General features: G+C 35.2%; 1 long non-coding RNA gene across 1 annotated transcript in view; it reads left to right on the forward strand.

Annotated features, from left to right (window-relative positions):
* LOC122514491 overlaps positions 1-24,798 on the forward strand; it is a 779,718-nt gene extending 754,920 nt beyond the window's left edge. The window contains exon 3 of the long non-coding RNA XR_006303066.1: positions 24,746-24,798. This is a non-coding gene — a long non-coding RNA (uncharacterized LOC122514491). The remainder of the gene's footprint in view (positions 1-24,745) is intronic.
* The last annotated feature ends 930 nt before the right edge of the window (positions 24,799-25,728 follow it).

The following is a 25,728-nucleotide window of genomic DNA, read 5'->3' on the forward strand; positions in this document are numbered from 1 at the left end:
TTTCTTTAAAACCATATGTTTATTGCTTTGAACCAATACTACTATACCACTATTATAGAACTGTTATACTTTTATTTATGTATTATTTACTATTTTCTTTTTTCTTTTTACATTTATCTACTTACTGTGCGTTACTACTAATATAATTATAAGTTTAATAATAATTACATAATTTTAATTTATGTTTTGTTTTATCTATACATTATATTATACTTTACTGTAATTAATGGCCTTTAGGGAGCCTAGGCTCTAGGGTCAATAAAATATTATTAAATAAATAAATAAATAAATTAAAGTCTTATATCATTTTGATGTTTATTCAAACATTGACGAAAATTTCTCATTGTTACACAACCGGAATAAATCGACTTAGTCGGAGTCACGCAGCTGGTCTTACTTCGACTGTCCCAAGATAATAATGCTAATTACGAAGAAGAACGTTACTAAGTGAGTCACGATGGGATATTTAAAAGCTTCTATTTCATTTACATGCCGGACCTTCCAGAAATTCGAGTATTCGGTTGGCCCTTGTATAGCCGATAGCACGAATCATTTTTATTCTACTACCAACTTTCCAACATCCTTCCATTTTCTCGGAAACTTCATTTTTTTTTTCCTCTCTTTTCGTATCTTCCTCTTTTTAATTCTACCGATTGCACGTAGAATTTGCATTTCCGTGATTTATTCTTTCTTTATTTCTTTCTTTCTTTCCTTCTTTTCTTTATTCGGTAGGAACGAACGTTTTCGTATAAATAGATAGTGGAATAGATGGACGAATGGTCGAGGAAAGGGAAAGGAAAAAGAGAAAAGGAATAAGGGCGAGGAATAGCCAAAGAAAATGCATTCTCCAACTGGCAGAACTATTCATCCGATTGAGCAATTCAAACTTTCTCGATACTGCTCTTTTATTTTCATTCAACCATTTTCAGTTTACCTTATGGCGATCTTTCATCTTTTTTTTTGTTTCATCAAATGCGTTAATTAATATCGATAACAATTGTTAGGATCTTACCAAAGAATGATAGATCTTATTTTTCGTCGTCATAATTAAATTAATAATTATTTCTTTTTTTCTTTTTATTCATTAGAGTAATGTCAATGATCCTTAACGATAATGAGACTTGCGTCTTTGTAAAAATACTTTCGGTTCGAAAAGCTCGAATTCTTTTTCTTTATTTTTTTTTTACATTTTTCTCTCTTATATATTCTTAAATAATACAATAGAATAGCACAACCGCAAGGAAAGAGTATTTCCTTTGTACTTCTTTTAAGAATCTTACAATCGTTGTCCCTTTCCATTAAATGCTCGGCGAACGTTAATGGAATGCTAACGCGTGCGAGAGTACGAATTTAAATTCAATTTGAATATTAATGATGCAATTATGCATCAAAATCAGGGCCTAACCTTCCCTCTCTCTCTCTCTCTCTCTCTCTCTCTCTCTCGTTTATTTCTCTAACCAATCGATATTATACCCTGAAAAGAGATTTCACAGAAAATAGATCGTTGGATTTTTACATCTAGAAAAAAGGTCGATCGTAGAAGATGAGAAAGGGAAGTAAAAGAGAAAAAGAGGTAGACTGACAGAGAGAAAGAGAGAGAAAGAGAGAGAGAGATGGAAGGAAGGGGCCGAAAGATAATGCAGACGCTTGCCGGTGAAATTTCATTTTCGGCCCATCCTCGCATCGAAGAGCGGTCCATCGTAATCGGTTTTCATCCGCAGAGAGAAGTGCTTCGACCATAGCGGAGAATAAAAAGGGCTCCCCTTTCCCTCGTTCTTCTTCACCCTCGTATTCCTCTCTCTCTCTCTCTCTCTCTCTCTCTCTCTCTCTTCCTCTCTTTTTTCCCCTTTCTTTTTCTATTCTTTTTTCTTGATTCTCCTTTCGTACTTACCGCGAACGCAGCACTTTTAACGTCCGACCATTTCGTCAGGAACGCAAAGACGAGGGTTTGAGAGGAGGAGAGGAAGAAAAAAGTAGGGAGAGAGAAGGACAATTGAAGAAAAGTCGAGGCGAATGCTCCTATCTCCAATTCGTAGCTACCCATAAAGCCCACGAAGACTGGATTCGAGTCGCGAGTCAAGGTATTATATGGACGATACGAACTACTACCTTGTCTATGGGTTTTTTTTCTATACTGGGTGTCTTCAATTTAACGGTTTTAACTTTTGATACACGTAGATATCGAACAGTACGATAGAAGCATAATAATAGACATTTTTTTTGTAGAAATCAATATTTTGATAATTATGATACGAAAAGCAAGAAACGTAACTCGGTAGAGGCATGTTTGTTTCTTTTTTTTTCGAAATAAAATTTCATTTCAGTTTATTATTTTTTTTCGGATAGGTATGTTTTATAAAGGAGAATTTTTGTTTTATAAATCAACAATACTTGGATCGTTACTTACGAACATTTTCTTGCTCGTTTTGTTTAATATTATATTGACTACACGTTTGTAGCTAGAATTTGGACCATCAATTTGAGAGCACCCTATATCGTTCCTTTTACTGGGATAAAGGAGTCCTCTTTGCGAGAAAGGAGGGTCGAGAGAGTTCTTAAGATTTCGAAGGAATCATCTTCCACAAGGTGTACGAAATTCGTGCGAACGCTCGCTACTATTTGGCTAATGGACAGATAAAGCTTCGCTTTGGCGATCATCGACGTTTTTTGTACTTTTAATGCATGTCATAAGACATTGATAATGTAACGGCTGGATCCTTTCTACCTTTAAGGAATACAAACGTCGTCAACTTCGAAGCTGCTTTTCTCCCTTTTCTTTCTTCACATTTTCGTTAAATTTTCAAAGGTACCACGGTCAGATGCGAACTATAATTTAGATAAAAGTCCGAAAGCCCCCTCTTTTAATGCAATTATTTTTCAAAACGTCGTTCAAGAATTCTCGTTTCGAATCGTACGTTTTGTCGAAATGTAAGTAAATTTTCTTTAAAAACGATTAGTTCCATAAAATAAATAACTCTCCATTTATTTTATCAAATTATTCAAATTCTTTTCGATTTTGATTCATAGAATTATTATATTGATATTCATATTACATATTATTTCATGCAGTAACTATAATAGATAATGATATCATTATGAGAGAAGCACTTCACGGTATAGATTCATCCTCAATATGATTTAGAGAAAATTCATTTTATCATGTAAATTCATGCTTGATAATTATGCTTCACAACGTGAAGCTAATAGAACACGTCTTCGTGGCTCAAGCGGTAGAGCGTTCTTTCGGTATGCGAAAGATCCTGGGTTCGAATCCCGGGCCTCTTGATTTGTTAAACAACTAAAGCTCGAATTTATTTGGGAGAGTTTTTCGAACGAACAAATGCGTCAGGGTTGCGTCACTAAATAATAAAAGCCAATAGAAAAGTTGTTTTCGATGGAACAAGGAAATTTAGTGACACAAGTAAAATGAGAAAATTTGGAACAACCTATTCTTTTCTAGTGTGTCCGCCGACTAACCCGATTGAAGTTTCACGTTGTGCACTTTCGGCTTCGCAAATGTTGAGCACCGCAAGTCGATAACACGTATAGGGCGAAAAGCAAACAGGAACGTGCCGGGGAACACTGTTCCCATAGCAAGCGAGCGAGCGAGCAAGCTAGCAAGCAAAGCGAGCGTTGGTCAACCGTAAACGTACTTGAATCCACGACAAAGTACGATGACCAGCGGCAGCAGGGAGAAGTTCGATCCAAAAGGGAAACGTGCCAACGTAGCGAGCGAACAGCTTGGTCAGCATGCGCCAGCTTTTCACGCCGTTACTCGGCTTTATTTGCCGACAACGTTGATCAACGATATCTGTCGACAAATGATTGCGAAATCCAAAGGAGGAGACTTTTGCCCTTCGAAAATAAAATAAAAAGAAGAACATAACTTTTGTTATCTTCGAATAAGTTTCATAGTCGTCATCGAGAAATGAGGATTGGCCGAGTTTACCGGCTTCATGATTATATTCAAAGAATAAAAGAATAAGAATAGATCCGTTCTTATAAATCTATCGTGTGAACATAAATTTCTACATTATTTGAAAGGGCTTTATCAAAATGATATTTTGTTCAGCAGCACTCGTTAATAAATTTCATTGCCTTCCGTTTGACTAGCATGCGTAACAGCACAACGAAGGAGATTATTCGCGTGTATATATATATATATGTGTGTACGTAATTAACGAGAGGAAGGCGAAAGTAGGAGTAGGACGACTTCCAGGAGGCCGAGGACAAGGACGAGAAGTACTCAGAAAGAGAGAGAGAGAGATAGATATAGAGAAAGGCCAGCGAGGAGTGCGACAAGGGCGAAGGTGGTGGCAGAAAAGGAAGGAAGAGGGAAGAAGGGGGACGCAACGAAGGTAGAAGAGAGCTTCGGCATGGGCATGCACGATGCACGTAGCGAGATAACTGCTTTCGTGGAGCCTGCTATCATGGCACTCTAATTACCAGCCATTATATCCGGCGGACCCCTCTGAATTGTTGCGTTCTCTACCTACACTCGTACTAACCACTCGACCACCGAGACCGGTGTGCCCTGACCGCAGCTTTAAATGCAGAATTAATATACCGGCCAGCACTCATTTTGCTTCGGTGTTGTTACACGTGGTTTTCTCTGGTTGTCCATCACCCTGTCTCTCCTCTCGCCTTCCTTCTTCTCTATCTTCTCTTATTTCTTCTTTTTCTCTTTCTTTCGTTAGTCTTCCCACGCACGCACTCTCTCGAACGTCTCGATTCGTACCATCGTTTCATACCACTTCTTCTCCGCTCGTTTTTACATTTTATTTTTCTTCTTTTTTTCTTATCTCGCGTTATTCCGCGTTCTTTCGTCTTTGACGAAGATCGAACGTTACTCGAGTGACATCGTTAGAGATATATTATCAGTGCTTTTTTATTTCTCGTCGTTTTTCAGAATATTCACTTTTTCGTAACTTTTTTCGTGATTTTACGTAGCGGAACGAAACAAAAAAAAAAATACAGTCCCACTTCGAAAAAGAGTACCTACGTTCGTTTTATATGATAAATACTATACGCGGTACGTGACCGCAGTAACCAAAATCAATGTAAACGATTTCCCTCCGTACGGAGAAACAGATGGCTCCCGAATGTTTTGGTTATTTCGTTGTTCTCGAATTCTCGTCGTCGGAAGATTTTTTGACCAAACAGGTCAACCATCGATAAAATTTTTATTCGAGAGAATAACAGAGACAAAAACTGAAAACATCTCGCAGGTCGCGATCGAATGAACGTGTTCTCGAGCGCGCGTTTCATCCACGCGCGAAGAATTGGCGCGTGTACGAGCGATTCGTTTCCTCCCTGTCATGTGTATCTACCTATGTACTAGTATACGTATGCATATACATATATACATAGATGTACAGGATGGTCAAAGTATTAAATTGGAACGTGTTTGTTCCCTTTGGCTCGACAGCATCCGAATCTAGGAAATCGCACGTTTATTTTTCGTTTTTTTCCTCTCATTCCCGTTCGTCCGCTAGCCACCAGGGAAATTGGTTTTTTCTATTGTACGAGGACGAACTGGCACAAAAATAGTCGGTTACCAGCGATACAGAATTATCTAGATTATGCCAAGGGATTAGAAATGGATAATAGTTAGCATCGCGTAGTTACTACTATTTCATTGATCGTACATTATAAACGTTGTTAAAACTTTGAACTATGAATAAATTATTATTAAAAAGAATTATATAAAAAAAAACGTATTTGTTCACATAATACGATTAAACTATTTCAATCTTTAAAATTGGAAAATAATATCCAAACAATATCAGTAAACGAAACAATTATTTTATGGCTATATATAAAAATATAAAATTATAAGTTTAATTGATCGAGGTTGGAATTATCTAGACGATCGGGACGCTTATGTTCTACCTACGCCGTATCTTCGTACGCAATATATCTATAGGGCGTAAATATTGTGCTTCTCGTATTATATACAGATACTCCCTACTCGATTATAGTCATGTAGGTAGAAAATTCGTAGCCGATAATCTTCAAAGATTAACGGTATTGCCGACGCTCGCGTTTCCTGCCCGACATACATACATACGACTCGCGCAAATCGATTCATTTTCTGGATTAAGAGAGCCAACGGTCGGTATCTTTGGCTGAACAGCCGTAAAGTGGTAGCGGTTTAACAGTATCGATCGGCTAACGGTACCAGCACCAATTTTAGCGCCGTTGTTTAGCGAGCTACGTCGTACAACCATATTCTCTCTCTCTCTCTATATATATATATATATATATAGATATAGTGATTTATAGCGATTTGCATGATTGTAGAAAATGAGAGAACGCAGGCGGTTGTATCTATACGTATATTTGTGTAAATATACGTGCTTGTGTGAACGATTGTCTATCTGTACATATATTTCTTATATATACATGGTCATTCGTCTAATTCGATCACCTAAAATATGTGCTCGAGTATAAGACACTTATACAACTAAAAAATCTTCTCACGTACAAGAAACAATCAGAGACAATCTTAAATTTGTATGAGTGTGTGTGTACGTATTTACTCTCACAGAAAGAGCATATATACCAAAGTTTATATACAATAGTATCTACATATACATACCTATACATATATTTACATACGTACGTATTATATACAGAGAGAAAGAAGTCTTTCTAATCCAATTAAATAGCTAATCAGATGGCAGATAAAAGTAGTTAATTAACGGCGCATTCTTTTGCCATGTATTTACTTACCGATCTCATTAAATCATATGTAACTCTATATACGTTCGTGTATATACTATACAAAGTTTCCTGATGTGATGTATTGATCGATAAAGAAAAAAGGAAAAAATTCTTTTAATATAAACAATCACTTTTTCATTTTTTTTTTATAAAAGTAAATATTATCTAAAAGAAAGTTTGTTGTTGAAGATTCTATTACAAAGAGAGAGGAAATAAAACTAAGAAAAGATTTTTAAAAATGTATAGGATTGGATCGAATCGCGAACGATCGACGTACGAAAGAGAGAGAGGGAGAGAGAGAGGGTTTAGCTATGTTTCTAAGCGAACTAATTATCTTTCCGTAAATGGAATAGAAATGTTGGTAAGCATGGAGTATCTTTCTTTCTCTTTCTAAGTTGCGAACGCAAGCGTAGTTCACGTGTAATTCTAAAGGAGGACGAGACCGAGTACGCGGCACGGCACAAAGTTCATGTGAAAGGGGAACCAATGAGCATGAAACATGCAAGAAATATATAGACGTCCATAGGATACCAGTAGGTATCGTCTCGAGTTCGAGTGTGTACATAGACCGGAGGCAAGTTGCTTCCAAGTCTTTGTGAAAAATCCAATTAGAAGGGAGCATATAATGTCTTATAAATGAAGTAATTATTAAAGTTTGAAACTAATGGCTTTTGGTATTCTCGAGACTTCATTTTATTTTACATTTGTAAAAAGTAACATGCTCCATTGTGGGATTAAATAATATGAAACTTTAATCAACATTTTCTATCGTAAATACTGTTTATAATTTACGAAGTTACATCAATTTAACGCTCGGTAAAACGAGCGTTAAAAAGAAATTTATTTTTCACGTTAATTTAGAGTAATGTCAATTCTCTCGTTCAGGTTTCATACTTGGTCCACGAGCTTAATTTGGCCTGCGAGCCAAGTTTGAGGCACGCTATTCCTAAGTTGAGTAAAAAAAAATTCTTCATATGCTTGTTTTTTCGAACACAAAGGTGGTGTATAATCCCTTGAAACAAAATACAAGGTAATAAGTACAATAAAATATCTCATTCTATTCGTTATTAATTTAAATGTATTTTATTTTATATAATTTGATATTGTCAACAAGTTTTTCATTGGTAATCGTTCAAATCTTTTTACCTAGCCCAGATTGGAAATAGATTTTGTATCGTATTATCATTGATATCTTCCTCCATGTTCCTCTGGTGAATCAAAAGAAGAGTAAAAGGACAACCGAAAGGAGGAGCGTTGGCGAGCGAACAGTTAAAGATCTTCGCGGTACCAAAGGAAAGGATCCAACGAAGGATGCCGCGTGGGTGTCGCTACGAGACGAACGTATCTTCGCGTTCTTGTACTCTCACGTGTGCACATTGCTCGAAAAGAAGATACACGATGTAATAACGCTGTATAAGCCACTGCTTTACAACCGGCTACAATCATTTTTCTTTTAAAAGAGAAACGGAAAAAAAAAGATTCGTAAAAAGTAAAGAAAGAGGAATAGTACTGTTATTATTATTATTATTATTATTAATATTTAACATATTCGATATCGTGGCACTTTTTCTTAACGTCAACACTTCGCATGATCTCATCGAAGATGTCCAATTAGTCAAATTTTTTTTATTCTTCACGTACAATCAAATTTTTGCATTTTACGAGTAAATTTTGTGTGTACATATTGTATTGTATTGGTCGGATATCTTGTGCTACGGAAAATACTTTTTCTTCTATATTCTTTCCCACTTCCTCTTTATTTCTTTCCTTCGTATATATTCTTCCTTTTTTCTTTTTTTATTTTAGATAGAGATATATGTAAGATAAATATTATTTCCAGGTCGAGTATTAAATCAATAGATTCGAATCATGTTAGCTTCAAACTGTTTCCATTTCATTTCATTTTCAATCTTCAATTAAATTTTCTTTCTTTTTAAAAATCAGATCAATTACGTTAATACATTTAAATTTTGTTTAAGGAAATGAAATAAAATTGATATCCAGAATAGCTGAAAATAATTCTCTAAATTTCATACGTCATATTATTTTACTTCATAATATTATTACTTTTTTTTTATTTTTAAAGTAAAGAAGAAGAAGAAGAAGAAGAAGATGATGATAAGGGATAAATATTGAATCGAGATTCGATTTAATTGGATTTTTCATCGAACCGTACCGGAAAAGTCGTCGTCGTGCTCGTCGCCATTCCTCGACGGTATCCTTTGTACGCGGCCCTCTCTACATGCTGTCGGAGAAGCAAATTTGAATTTCAAATCGACTCACAAAGCGCTACCTATTCGACTACTTATCGCGCGACAATAGTATTTAAGCGTCGTTATACACGAAGCGGACTCAGATTACGCGCAGCAAATTGTTCCACGCTCGCGCCTTATCCGTGTCAACTCGCGCGTTACCGACTCCTATTTATCATACTTTTTTCTTTATACATTCCCATTTTGCATCCATTAATTTTAAATATGTCAATAATAATAACAACATAATCCATCTAGAAAAAAAAATCATATTCGAAATTTAATAACATTGTCCATCATTTTTGATGAATATCAATGTTGATTTGTCATCAAATAATTAATTTTTTTTTTTCAAAAAGAATCACATAATTTAGCTTACTAATGGAATATAATATCTATGTCACACAGTCGATATTAAATAAGAATTTTATTCGAGAAATAATATTTTATTCGAACAATAAAGGGGATGTGTTCGCGAATGAGATTTTTTGAACAACCCCGATAATTATTATTAAATTCTTTCAATGGAATTCTTAAATCGTTACTTTGCAGATTCGCATCGGGTACGTTGGTTCAACTTCGTTCGCGTAGGTCGAGTATAAGATACTCAAAGGTTTTGCTAGGAAGGATCGAGGGAGAAACGTGGCATTAACCGCAGCGGGAGACAATCGGCATCGCAAGCCTCATGTATCCTGCCCTTATCTATTTGATCTAGCTGCGTGCGCGATATAGTGCGCCTATAAATACGATCTCTTTCCCTCGGGTCAAGCTTCGTCCTTTTCGCGATACCTTTGCTTCGATCGATTCGATCATTGTTGCAAATATTTCTTGCGTATTATTCACGTTTGCCTAACAATAACGACGAACAATTTATATTTACACAATTTTATACGCGAAAGCAGATTATTATTTAGAGAATAGAAAATAATATTTTCCTTCTCTCGTGATTTTTATATATATAATCTAAACGAATTATCTACAATCTCTTGTTAATATCTGTTACCTTGATTAGGTATAATACATGAAAAGAAAAGTATAATTTATATTAATCGAAGCATATTTGTTTCTAATAATAAGCATAAATAATATAACATATAAAACGATTAAAATTAAATATAATTATTTATCTAATTTATTGAATATTTTTCATTAGTTATAGATATGAAATCTTAGCTTATTATTCCACTCAATTTTCAACTCTTATATATCTCACGTAGACTGTTAAAACAAGAAGCGATCACTTTATCAAGAACGTGGTTATAAAACAGCATTTAATGTTCATATTACACGTTCCAGTGAAGGATAATTATTACCAAGTCGAGTCGGTAATTAAGGTTAAGTGAAAAGCGTTTATTAAGAGCGGCAACCGTATAAGCGTGTTATATGCATTTTCATAATATATCGTATCACAAAATGAATAGTACTTAATATTAAATCTTATATACACTTGATCGTTAAAGTATCTTGCTTATTGATCGATAGATCCAACATTTCTAACCAGTACCTAACTACGTGACTTCGGATCCGTGACGGAATAACGAAACTTGCGTAGCTTAGACGAGAAGCCTGATTCGAGATGGATGTAATATCTGTACGTGGGCAGACCGACTTACATATTAATGTAATACATAATCACGCAGAGATTGGAGAGGCCGAGCTCGAGCTGCCAAGATGAATGAGCCTTAGAGCTCTCAAAAGGCATGCGGTCGATCCAACATGTCGTAATCCTGACCTCACTCTCCTCGGATTTTACCATTCGACGAGGTTCTAGTCTCTCTCCCTCCCTCCCTCCCTCCCTCCCACTCTCTCTCTCTCTCTCATTCCTGTCTTATATCCTCATAACTATACATATACAATTCGTTTAATCTCTTCGGCATACATCGATATTGTTGGTGTGCACACGCGGACGAGCGTTATAATAGTAAATAATACGGCGATCAGAGAAAACCTCGATTGTAGTTAGCCGCTATCAGATCTTGGCTAAGTGCTGGGCAAAAGGAGTGTCTTGGGAAAACGCACGTGGAGAGTCCTTTCAACGTGTGCGTTCGTATCACGCATTTCTTTATGTCTATTCTCTTTCTCTCGATTTATTTTTTTCCCTTTCTTTCTTTCTTTCTTTCTTTCTTTCCTCCCTCCCTCCCCTTCTTCTTTCTTATTATTCTCTTTTTGCATTCACGAATCGTCGAAAGACGTATGCTTTTAATGGCACGATAAATTTTAATTATTTCGTATCCCGCAGAGTAATATCGTTTCGAAGAAAGTCGTTGAGAAGAGCACGCTCTTGTACCTTTTGCGATATTATGACACGGAACTTGGTCTATGCGTTTTACATTCTCGTTACAATGCAATTTTGCTATATTTTATGCAGATTTCATTCGATTCGATTGTACGTCCTCCTCTTTCATGTACAATATTTTCGTATAGCGAACGTTGTTAAAACGAGGAATTATCGGCACGTAAAATTACTATGCTTAAATGTTTTCTAAAGTTTGCAACATCACGTGGCACGTGGTTTCGTTAATCGAGAAACGATATTTTGAAATCTACGACTCGTGTATCGACTAGAATTTTTGTCTGAATTTCATTGAAAAACTCTTCTTCGGCTCGTTTTTTTTTTGCGTATGGAAAATTAATAACCACGATTTGATTTCCAACGAATCATCACGCGAGTCGTTGGATCAGAGACGTCAAAATATTAATAAACTATCATTTTCTTTTCCCAACGATCCCTCTCGTAAAAGATCAGAATGTCGAAGTTATTTTTTTTTTTGTAAAAGAAGTTATAGCACCATTTCCTTTCACATTTTATATCCTAAGAAAGTTGCTTGACTTGTCGACGTCAAAAACTGGCGGCCTTGGCGGCTGGTTTCTCTGAAAAAGATGCGAAATGTTTAGAGGACAGTTGCACGACCGGTTAGTCAATCCTTATTACTTAGTTTGTTTTACGAATTGAAAATGAGAATCATCCTTGTTTGCAAAATCGTATTATTTAAATATTATCCTATTAACGATTATCTTATTTCACGAGTAATCGTTCGAAATAAGTTATTAAACGCCCACGTATAGATATCTACTCGTGCATTCTCTTATTCGAAATAATCGCGAATAAATTTTTACCTAGGTAAGAAAATAAGGAAGGTGAAGGATTGAAATTATCTTTGAAGAGTTTATACATATTCCAAGTCTCAAGATAGCTTGCAAAAATTCTTAACTCCGATTCTAAGGTCGAACTATTACGTGCCGATTCGAATGGACTACATATTAGGCAACTGCAACGTGGTATAAATTACGATTGGCCAACGCATACTCGATACGAGCTGTCTTATACGGCGATCCACCGAGAAAGTATACACGTGATGCAAGGTATATACGAGGTTCGCATCTCACAGAGATAAAGTAATCTCCATTGTCTAAAGCGACAATGAATAATTCGTAGGTAGGCGATAACTACGCTTAAAACCTTCCTCTCTTTTCCTCTTCCACCATTTACTTGCCACTCTCGACTCTTCCTTTTCTTTTCTTTTCTTTTCTTTTCTTTTTTTTTTTTCCGAAAATTCTTCCATCTCTCGAGATTATTAGCGAGATCTGTTTCCTAATCTAAAATAAATGTATTCGATTAAAATATATGATAAATATCGTTTTATATCCTGAAACGATGTATTCAAGTAGAAGGGAAGCTTCGTCTGAAATAATACAAATGTAGGAGTAGTACAGGGTTCTTGCAGAACGAAGGATTTAATCCATTTCGGGACAGCACGTATGCCCCGAAGCGTGGCACGCATGACTGCTCATTGCAATAAAAAAGTTGGACTGTAATCCGGGCAAGCTTGACTCATATGAATTCCACGACCGTCTAATCGATCCCTCTAACAACGTGATACGATAAAAATCTATTTAAAAGTACCGCCGTAACGCTGCTATCGTTGTTATTGAGCTGGGAACACCGAGCACGTAGTTCGCTGCACGAACGATATTTGAGTTATACACGATATGCAGCCAGTGTTACTGCTTTTTTGAAATATTCCTATATCCATTCTTTTTCTCTCTCTCTCTATTTCACACACACATACACATACTACACACGCATATACAAACAATTATACATTTTTCAGTATTCCTCCATGATTAACCCTTCTAGTGGTATGAAGTTGCATGCATGGTGATATCCATGCATGTCAGATAAAAGCATAGCGATAAATAAATTTTCAATAAAACCGGTTGAGAATCTCTCACTGAGCTTTTTTTTTTTTTTCTCATTTCGTTATTACAAATACGACAGATATAATATATGAGATGTTCTTTAGATAATGATTTATTATTATAATTAAAGTATGCATAAAATGATCCTTTCATTAATTTAAGCTAACGTAAGTTAGATTCGGGAGGGAAGTTGAAGGTAACTTGATCGATTTCCTTTACTGACGACACGTTGAAACGGCAGTTTCTATGACACTTCGTTTTCTATGATACTTAAGAAGTTACACGAGCTTGTGACAGAATCTTGGCATTGTGTCAAAGAGCAATCTTAAAAATGACAAGGCTGATGTCATCTCAAAGTCGAAAGGAGACCTGGCAAAAATGGTAGAAATTTTCGAAGCCTTTGATCTAACAACATCGCATATAAGAAGACGGTTCGTGCCATTTTCAAGGAGTTTGAGGTAAACCTATATACCTACACAGTGTCTCAAAGAAAATAGAAATATTTTCGAAGTTTTAAACTTTCAAACTAAATCTTAACGAAATGTTAAAAGAAGTCAATATTTGAAGATTTTCGCGAAAATAAATTTACGGTTTACAATAAAATATATATTTTTTCACACTAAATAAGAAAAATCTAGAATTTAACGTGCGACAAATTTCTTTTGCTAAGACATATTGTACATTTAGAGAAATAGAATTCTTAATCCTGTCTCTTTGAATGTTACGTTAAAGTTTATTTCTCTACGTTTAAACGTTTTCCTCGGATCGCGAAACAATGTAATCTTTCATCAATTCCATAGAATCGATCGGTCCAAACTATTTCTAAGGTTCCTGTTAACATTTTATTACGGTTCTAGTATTTATTTCACATATGTAAGATCTTTTGAAAAAAAAAATAAAAACAAAAAACAAAACAAAATGAAAGAAATGGAAGAATTGAAGGAGGAAAGAAAATTGTTCGAAAGAGATGTAGCTGAGGCAGGTAGCATACCAGCCGGTAGCTCGCGTGTACGTTGATATTAAATGTTGAAGCGCGGTTACACTCATTAACGAGAGTGAGAAGTGTCGGCAAATCCACATATTCCGGTTTAGCTGTCCGCCATTTGATCTAACCGAACGATAATGTGCCACGCTACGTCAAATTCTAATCGTTTGGGATATCTACAAAAGCTGCTTCTCTCTGTGCCAAAGGAAAACTATTAACCAACCGGTGTTCTCTTTATTCGCAGGGTCAAATAATAGGGATTTATGTTTGTTTATGTTCTTTTACGTTTTAACGAACGTTCGGATCGATTGACGATGATGATTATCGGTGTTCGAATGATTTATCCTATCGAAAGAAAATTCATCGTGATGCCAAGTGTAATATTATTTATTTTTTAATTTACGATTAAAATAACATTCGTATATTTAAAATACACATATATATTTTGTTAATTGCAATACTAATGAGATAGCTGTTTTGTTAAATTTTAACAGTACGTATTAAATAAATATATGGTAGCACTGTTACATTCGCTTTTGCTTTTATACTTATGCAGTCGTAATCACTGTATATTAATACGGTATTTAAATTTAAGCCTGCGTAGTGGAAATGTAAAAGCATTAATGCTGTACAAGCTACGATATTAATAACGTAGGAAGAGGCAAATTTCGTGTTGTTATGTCATGTAATTCTGGATGCATGTGAGAGTGGTGACGTTCCATGAATAAATTCGGACCAGAGATTCGTTTTTATTTAATAAAACATGTTGTAAAACGTGCTACACACTATTTTACAAATAACCGATAAAGTTATATAAATGACGTTTATTGAAAATTACAGTTGTCGTTTATCAATTTGAGTTTGATATCCAACTAAATGCTTTTTAAATCTTCAAAGTTTATTAACGTCCATGAGTGTTTAATACAAAGTAGAATGTTTATACAATTTACAAAAATATCCCCTATCGGTAAAAATTCTGTTCGCATATCAGGTTAATAGATAATAGATTCAAATTTCTTTTTTTAATTTATTCCTTTATTTCAAATTCATTCACTCTGTATATATCTAACTATCTTTAGACGTCCTGGTTATTGTGACAGTGGAATAAGTTCAAAAATTTCATAAAATTCTCTTCTTTCGATTTGTTTTATAATAACAAATTATTTATATATATATATATAATATTTATATAAAATAATAAATGGAAAATTATCGTTGGACATTTATACCACTCGTTCGGGTACACGATACTATCCTATATTTAATACGATTTATTTCAATTTGTAAACACATTCATAACCAACTATTATTTGCAAAAACCTGATACATCTCATATATATATATTTATTAATATTTAAACTAAAATATTTAACATACTTGAAAATGATTTATTTCAAAAGAATAAATAAACATTATGAAATATAATAAATATTATTATTACTAATATATCGTGCAATTTTGTATTAAAATAATTACGTAAATTACTTGCATGTGCTATCAAATAAATGCGTATACTTGTGATCGGTTAACAAATAGATATTCGTGTAATTGTCTTGAGAACGAATCAAAGAAGAATTGATCAGAGAAAGAAAAAACAATAAACTAAAAAGATTATTTTCTTAAGATCTCCAAAGTGTCGTTCGCAAATCGATAAGAGGATCGGCGCGAGTTACACGAACTTTACGATAATCCGGACAAACGACTTTGGGAGCGGTCTCGCGACTACCGCGAAAGTAACGCATGGCAATCGCGATGTTTATTATCGTGAATGGATGAAAGGAAGTCGGACTCACGATATCTCCGTTGCATCGCGTTAGGCGTGAAACTGTCTGGCAGGTCAAGACCCCATTCCTTATCCCAGAAGTGAGCCGGTGAAATGAATTCTTCGTCCTCCAACACGTGCACGCGAGCCTGTTCGATGGTCCCAGTTTCTTGCTTCTTTTTACCACGTTTCTTACGTATATATGTGTATATGGGGTGTCCTAAGAGAAAATACATAGAACATTGTCAATTCATTTTGAAATTGACAAATATTATATCGATAGAAAATTTCAATCGATTATTTTGATATTTTCGATTCATATTTTAACTTTATATTGATATTGCATAATTATTTATTAATTACATATATACGTTTATATACGTTTATTACATATATACGTGTTTAGAACCAGATTTCTTAATAATATTAATAATAATAATAATATATTTACTATCACAACAATAAGAATGAATTCTAGGATTTATTATTAAATTCTTTCATCTCCTAACGGAACACCCTCTATACACGTGTATACATCTATAAGCGGGTAAAAGCTTGTGTTAGCGATCGCGACGGAGTATTTATGGGTTATTAATGTCAAGCTGGGAAAGTCTAATGCATAGCTCTGACCCAGAACCGACAGTAGGATCGGGATAAAGGGATAATTCCTACGACTGCTCCGACACGAATAGCGTTCGTTAGTACCGAGTATGAGATCATCGGCAACGAGATTTCGCTCGTACTTGTGTGTGTATTCGAGCATGCGAGCATGTGTGTTAAAGCTCGATGACGATGAGAACGATGACTGAGAGAGGTCAGTTACTTTTCTTTGAGAGACTAAGTTATATTTAAACACATATGTGGAAAGATATTGTTTTTGATCGTTCATTTTAAAGACGCGTCTAATGTTATATTAATTATCATAAGAATACGATTTATCTATGTGAATGAAACAAATGTTAGAATTTCTCTGACTGTACAAATATATTTATTACAATGATACCGTTAGCCGAAAAAAAAAAAGTATTTAAATGTTTATTACCAAACGCAAACTTTCTTAGAAAATCCATTATATAGTAGACAACGGTGAATTGAACATTTGCAACTTTATCATTTGCTAAAGAAAATGAAGTAGGTAGAGATGGTAAAGTCTAAACCAAGTTTAGTCAAAATTTGCATGATATTATCTTGAATTATCCATAAAAATGTCAGTTGTAGGGACGGTTCGGTTAACTCTCTCTCTCTCTCTCCTTCTATTTCTTTCTCCCTTCCTCTTTTAGTTTCATTCCCTTCTCTTTACGACTTTAGTGCAAAAACGATCGTCGGGCAAGGTGTAATGGTCCTCCTATTCGTTCCTACCCACGCAATGGTGAATAACGAAAAATGTCTCGGGCTGTTATTTAGCTCTCGAAGTTACACCGGCCTCGTTTGTTCGTTCGTACTTAATGCAAACTTCAACGACGTAAGAACTTTTCGTGTTAATCTCTCGCTCGGACCCCCGGAGGGATTGTCTTCCATGCTGGAATAACATAAAACTTTCGGTTTTCCCTCTTTTCCTCCCTCCCTCCCTACTTTCCTTCCTCCTTTCCCTTTGTCGGTTTTCTCCTTTCGTTCTTTCCCCTCTTGGTCGTGACGTCGTTCAGGACTTTTACTTTTAAATCATTCAGACCGATGCCCGTTACATTATTCAACCACTAAGACCTCGCGATGCGGATTTCTGGCGAATCTAAGGGATCCTCCACTTCTCCTCGTCGTATTTGCACGACCACTTCGCATTTTCGATGTCGATGAGAGGCCGCGAGAATAACGCGTATCTGCTCGCTACTGTTAGAGTGTCGTGTGATAGTGCTCGGTACGTTAGAACTTAAGTTGAAAAAGAAATTCTCTCGATAGTTCTTTGCGGCAAGGATTTCCATGACCCCGTGGCTTATGAAAAGTTTCCCTCGGTAAAATAGAACTTCAGTTTTTTTTTCTATTTCTTTCTTTCCTTTATTCTTCTTATTCTTTCTTTCATCTTTTTTGCTTTTTGAGAAACGTTATGTGCCGTATGTTACAAGATCTTTCTCCTCTATCCCATTCTTTTTCGTCCTCCGAAGGAAGCATTTACTCGATGAGTGAGAAGAGAACTTTTTTAAAGTACTACGAACCAGATTATATCGGTATAATATATTGAACGTGGAGGAACGTTAAGAAAAGCTAGACGAGCAGTAGGTATATGAATTAAATATGTAAGACCTGTTCCGTGCAACTTCCGCGTAAGAGCGCGCGAAGGTTTATCCGTAAAAAAGAAAAAAGAATCTAAGAAGGGGAGAAAAAAAGATAATCACCGCGCGAGGAAAATTTTACACGCGTAAAATCTATTTACATTTTTGAACGCGTTAAAACAAATCTCGAAGAATTCGATATAATGCATACTGCATTAATTCTTTACGTATATTTTATCATCTTGACGTTCATAAAAAAGTAAAATTCCATATAAATCCAATTGACTAGCCATTATTCCATAAAAAGTATCAATAATAGTGCGCGTAACAAAAAGCATACATTTCTCAAGCCAAATTTTTCTCATTAAAAAGTTATTTGGCGAGTAATAACTCACAATCAGAGATTAGATGAATGTTACTTAGTGATTTTTTACTAAACATAGACGATATCCTTTTATCTATGCATACAATTTTAATTTGATCATCCATGTTCAGGAGTCTCCTTAAACATAGAAATGTTATTTTATAAGTATCCAAATATAAAAGATTCTTTATTCTATAAGAAACTCGAATATAAATCATACTATTCTATCTTTGCCAGGGAATGCTGATTTAACCTTTTACTCTACAATTTGGAAATGCAATGTGGTAAGAATATCTCGTACTCTTTTAACAATGTCACAGCTTGCATTAATAAGCGCAAGACCGTATTAGACCAACTGACTGTGAGTCTGTAATGGTTGAAACACCTTGCATGAGTATATATAACTATATATTCAGTTCCTTTCTCTCTTTCTCTTTCTCTCTCTCCCGGATAATTCCAAGAACGGCTTTGAGTTAGCTCGGAGCGGCACCGAGTGAGCTACTAATTAAATCGAGGCGTATCGTTAATTATGGACGACAGGGAGAAAGATACAAGGGCTGAACAAAGGGAGTTCTTAGACGGGGAAAATAGGTCGATCTAATGTCGTCATGAAACAATAAGGGTATTATACGGTAGTTACGTGCGTTCAACTGAAATCGAGACACGGAACGAATGCGACAAAGTGACAAATTGTACGAGTCGAAGTTGTACAAATTTTCAAGATAGTAATCATTCAATCGAGACAGATTAGAGAGAGAGAGAGGAAGATCGATAAACGTTTTGATAAAGTTAATCACGCGAGAAGGAGAGACTAAATTCTTGATCGGTTAAACTCGTTTAAAAGTTAGTTTTATTTAATTTCTATAACAAAGTCGGAGGAGGTAAAAAAAAAAAGAAAAAAAAGACAAAAGGGGAAAGACAAAGCATATTTAACGCACGTTAACGCTCTTGCATCTTACCTTTACCGGAAAATGCCCGCCAGTCGCGTTTATCTACTTTGATTCACGGCCACTTAAAGCGCGTTTCCTTTTATAGAGAACGATACCAAAGCAAGCAAGGATGACTCTTTTTCTCTCTGTCCTCTCTTCTTTCTTTCTTTCTCTCTCTCTCTCTCTCTCTCTTTCTCCCACTCGTAAGAGCCAGTACAATGTCTCCGGCACGGCTGGTGCCTTCTTTTCCCTGCGTTCACCATAACTCACCAGCCACCAGGGAGAAAAGGAACGACGTGGAGGTAAGGAAAGGAGAAGGGTTGGGGGGGAGGGAGGAAGGGTGAGAAAAAGGCGAGAAGAAGAAGAAGAAGAAGAAGAAGAAGAAGAGCGAGTTCGCATATATACGCGAGCGCGTGCCCTTTTTCCAAAGTGATTTATTCCTTTGCTACAGCTACGAGAACGTTTCTACTGTGGCATATTCGAACTTCGTCATTTTTACTCGGAACTAATCTGAAGAAGTTCGCGCGAGCATTTAACGTTCCCTAAGACGTTATTAATCACTCGCAAGCACATCGCCAACGGCTCCGAGGGCCGACGGACCGGAAAGAAGGGCTGTTTAGCATGGGCTTCCACCACTCGTTTTTACCCCGGGGCGACCGCGAAATAATGCACTTCGTTTCTCTTCGACCACTCTGCGCTGCTTTCATTGAAAATAATTAAAGCCGTCTTCAAGAGCAAGCAAGCAAGCAAGCGAGCGAGCGAACGAACGAACGAGCTCGAAACTTTCAAAGAATTTCTACTTAGATTGTTCCTCTTTTACATATACTTACCTTTACCGCAGCTGCTTTACTATTACGCTTCAGATTTATTCTCAGTTAAATCATTTTTATATTCCTTTATAGTAACGTCATAATCATGTTAAATAACGCGTTCAAATAATAGAAATGTGTTATCGTCGGGTAACTAAAGATATTATTTCAATCTTATCTTTGTTTCCTTTTTGAAGTTATACTTCTTTTGGCGCGTTAGGGAAAATGTAATGGGGAGTGATTTTGTTCCGAGCGTCTGGAAAAACGACACCATGAATTTGTCGGTATTTACGACGCGCGGCCAAAACGATTTCAAGTATACGGCATGAAGTTGGCTTCTCTTCTTCTTCCCCCCTTTTTTTTCTCAAGCGGGTCACCCATCCAAGTACTAATCGTACGCAGCGCTGCTTTACTTAAACGATCGAAGCGAGAACTAATGCTGTAACCGCGCCATGACTGTTGACGCGTGAAGTAATTCGATATATCTTTGTTATATTTAGTGTGGACTGCATATCTATATTTTGATATTTTCTTTTTCTTTTTTTTATTCTTTCTTATATATATAATAATAATTATTCTTTTTTTTAAGTTATTTTTTTTCTTTGAAGTTCTTTTTTGAAGTTATTTTGAGATTATTGAGGTTATGTTCGTTTTGGTACGGCAAAGAAGTATAACTTCTTACGTGCGTACATAAGTACACACACCAATTTCTTTCTTTTTCTTTTTTTTTTTCTTTTTTTTTTGTTTTATTTAAAATAAAGCGATGGAAAGTTTGAAGTTAGATTTTCGGATAAGCTTTAAAAAGGACGAGCCGATAACGCTATTTTCTTCGATTTTCAAGAGTTTGTCGAGTCTCGAGAAAGTTCATTTTTACGATCGAGTGGGAAGGGTAGAAAAAGTTAAACGGTGTTTAAAGATAGAAATCGTGGTTTGGCCCGAAGATTCTTGGAGGAAAGAGTTAGTGGAAAAGCAACTGTTTCAATGGTGTTCGCCATTGACTGCATAGAGAACGTAAAAGTAGTAAAAGAAGTAGTAAAACTAGGAAAGAGCCGAGAGCGAACGGCTTTGGTGTCCTTTTTCCACGTTGCGCAGTTACTTGCTTCTGTTTCTACTACTACGCGAGACAAAAATACCCTTTCCGCGCGTCGAAGGAAGATAAAAAGAAAAACTCACCGGTACCACCAAACCTCGAAAGAGACGATGAATAAGGCAAGAGTGCTGAGTGCGAAATAGTTAGAAAAACGTTGCTACTTCACATTTTTCTAAGATCTTATTTTTCCGTACTTTTTCAAAATATACAACAACATTTCTACCTTTATAAAGCATTAAACATTCACGTAGGATTTTATATTCGACAAATTCGTGTTTTCTGAAAAATATAATCGTTTCTTTGTTCAATCATTAATAACAATATAACAAAGAAAAACTTTTCAATCGAATATGTATTCTTACGATAGTCAAGAAAATATTTAACGAAAGTTACTAACTTTCAATGTTGTCTAACGTAGAGGGAAGATATTTTTTTACTTGAACATTTTCAAGGTATAAGTTCGATGAGTGGATTGCAGGAGAACGTAAAGGAAAACTTACAACGACGCTTTGACAGAAATAGGGGGTGAGAAAGAAAGAGAAAGAGAGAGAAATAGAGAAGGAGAGAGAGAGAGAGTGAGAGAGAGGAAAAGAAAATGCAGAAAGTGGTCGAGACGAAGCGTTAACACGGTTATTCCTCGCGATAAATAGAATCGAAGGAACTTTCTCGTAAGATGGAGAAAATCAAGTCTGTCGGCTTGCTCCCGAGCTATCGAGTTCTCCAACGTCGAGAGATATCTTGCTTGTATTACCGACTATAAGCATAGGTTACAAAGGGTTATCGCGTAATCTCCGAGCAATTCCGACGGTTTTCACAGTGCTTCGGTCTTAAACCATACAACGATTCATCGCTGTTAAACTTTTCTATTCTATGCATAACTTTCACCAACCATAGAAGGTACGAGACGATGATCGCGACGTAGAAAAGATGAATCACATTGGAACCATTTGTAAAAAAAATAAAAAAAAAATATACCTTCCAACTTTCACTCGTTATTGTTCCAAAAAAGAAAGGGAGGCTCCGATTACCTTTAAGGATCTATCTCATTGTTAGATGTTTATGAAAACAGATTCAAGTGGAAATTCGAGTTTCTATGAGATAGAAATATGATATTAATTAAGAAAGTATTTATACTTTTTTTGTTTTTTATTTAGCTCGTATTTCATCAACATTTATCTCGATATTTCCTCGACGATTTCTTATTAATAGTTATCAAGTTACATCAATATATATATATATATATATATATCGAAATTGTAATTAAACATTGTTAGTTAATTAATAGAAGACAAAAAAATGACAAAATACAGTTTTCCGTTTGAAACTTCGAGCAAAGTAAGTCACGAAATGCGAGTATTAAGGTAGAATAACGATTCTCGTGCGTTTATTCGTCAGACTCGATAACATTATCTTCTTATTCTCTTTGGTATAGTTGTGCGTGCGAGAGCCCATCTTGAATCTAAAAGATCACCCTAACGAATTTCCTGTCTTTCGGAAGCATCATCGTAAATCACTCTAGGAGGCGTATCTTCTAGGAGGAGTTGTTCTAATGCTTATAGTCCTGCGATTCCTTTTTAACGACTTAGCGTCTTAGGTGTATACAATCGTTTACGTGTATAGTCATTGAGAAAAGCCTAAAAAAAGGACGTACTTCTATTTCCGGGATAGATGAGCTTTTTCAACATAGGGGAAGAAAACGTACGGAAAGAGGAGATAAATTCAACAAAGGTTCTAATACAATCGGTTTGTTCGATTCCAGAAAGTTACGAGTTTTCTATCGATTTTTCGATTAAATACCGCTACTACACGCTACCTTTTATTGTTACAAGTTATATAACAACAATTGTAATATTTAAGAAAATATTGATATATCTAATAATAAGAAAAATGATGGTTACAATAAATAAGATAATTTTAATTCAACGTTTATTATCGTTGAAAAATCTGATTATAGTTTGAATAAAGGAAGAAATAATGCGAGTGTTGACTCATTTCACGGATTAGGTTCAACGACGTACGCATTACAGAAAACTCTAAACAGGCATAAACGTATATAAATATATATATACATGTACGTATGTATGTATGCATGTATTTGTCATTATTCCAGCGTCGCTGGTTGTGTCGTACATTTTAAATAATGCGCGAGACGTGCCATGCATCGCATGGTACTGGACCGCCATCATCGCTGGACAAAATTGCAATTGGAATTTTCACGCGCGACCGTAACGCCGGCCAATAAATTACAATTGTTCGTCGGACATAATTCCCATCGCATTAATAAATACCGGATGGTCTCATATACACGGCCTAACATAGCATGGTATCTACATATCCTATCCTCTTCCCTACCATCATCACCAAAAATCCGTTTAACTATTAAAATCTAAAAGCGGTTGCCACTGGCAAATATCGTTGATTACATATGTATTTATAAAGGGGAAACATCGTGACACCATATATACAATCTTGTACGTTGACGAAAGTTGACGAAAGCGTAGTGATTTCAAACAAACTACGTTGAAGTTTTCGTAAGAATAGAACATTGTTAAGAACATTGGTGAAACAATTTTCAATATAATTTCTTTTGTTTAATTTTTATATTCGATGTTGACCTTTAATTAAAATCAGTTTACAAAAAATATTCGCTGTTAGGATCTTCCGCATAATAGATTTTTTATCTTGTTTTTATTGTTATTATATATCGCAAAATGGGAAAAGTATTTTGTTAAAGAAAATTATCTATCGAACGGATCGATAGCACTTGCGATGTTACCGTGACTCGTTTCCAAAGTACTTTCGCGAACAAAGTATAAAATTCGTTATTGCCACAGTTTCGTAGAGTGGTCATCAAAGATTTATAAATCATAAAGTTCGCGAAAGGAAGAAACGCGGATTTATCGATCAAAACGATAGCGCTCGATGTTATTTAATGCGCGTGGGATGTTCGCGAAGAAAAAAAATCAAGGAAAAAAAGTCGACTTTTAACCTCCTGTGAATATCATAAATGTCGAACCATTGGATTTCCCTTCGGTCTTGTATCGAACTCGTTTCACCAATTGAAAGCTCTATTACTCTATTTCATATTATTCTTTTTATGCGCTTTTCCTATGATTTTTCTTATCGAATACAAATATTTATTCTATTTTCATATATTTATATTTATATTTTTATAATTTTTATATTTAATAATATTTTATTGACCCTAGAGCCTGGGCTCCCTAAAGGCCATTAATTACAGTAAAGTACAATATAATGTATAGATAAAACAAAACAAAAATTAAAATTATGTAATTATTATTAAACTTATCATTACATTAGTAGTAACGCACAGTAAATAGATAAATGTAAAAAGAAAATAGTAAATAATACATAAATAAAAGTATAACAGTTCTATAATAGTGGTATAGTATCAATAAAGTAGGTATAACATCTTAATCTGAATTCTTTATAGTCACTTAGAGCTACGATATCTTCCGGTAGTTGATTCCACATACGAACAGCAGTAACCAAAAATGATTTGTCATAAGTCCTGGTTCTTGCATAAGGTAAACATAATACATCCAATTGCCTGACAGCACGACCACGAACAGAAGTAAGAATACTAAAGTTCGTTCTTAATATTTTGTCGTGCTGAAGACGCAACATTTTGTATACTATGCAGGCCATTAAGAAGTCACGTCGACCTTGTAAAGTAAACCATCCTAAAGCTCTTCTAAACGAAGTAATATGCTGATATCGTTGCAAACGAAAGATAAAGCGAATACAAGCGTTAAACTTTCTTTGTAATTTAGTTTGTAATGTTACTGAGATGTTTGTATAAGCTGCTGAACAATAATCAAAAATTGGTAATATTAAGGTGGCAACTAATCTTTTACGCATAGTCATATTAAACAAATGATTGTTCATTTTCAACCGGGACAGAGACTATGAATGTTTGCTAGGTCCATTGACGGCAAAATTTTCACTGGTTCCGATCCATTTTTAAGGTCTATGCAAACAGAATTAGACGTAATCCAAATATTTTTTTTGCTGATGTGAGGAAACTTTTTATATACATACATACATACATTATTTTTAGTAAACAGCACAACGCTTCCATTGAATCCAAGAAAAGTTATCAGGGCTGTGAAAAGGTGTTGTTAAAGTATCTCAAACCCTTAAAGGGGAAAGTAATAAGGATATGCGCATCCCTCTTCAAAGATTCTCGAAAGCATCATTTGAATTTATTCGTCAATTACAAATACTCGTCAAATACAAATGTAAATATTCGCTTGCGAGGAAAATATAGAAAAGAATTTATAAACGATTTAAACAAAACACAAAAAAAAATGGTATTTTCAAGATCTCGATGATTCTTTTAATACGTTTCTTTTTTCCATAGATAAAAACGAGCGTACGTTATAG

This window comes from Polistes fuscatus, unplaced genomic scaffold (genome assembly GCF_010416935.1).
Source record: "Polistes fuscatus isolate 324 unplaced genomic scaffold, CU_Pfus_HIC Scaffold15, whole genome shotgun sequence".
In the NCBI taxonomy this organism is placed as follows: Eukaryota; Metazoa; Arthropoda; class Insecta; order Hymenoptera; family Vespidae; genus Polistes; species Polistes fuscatus.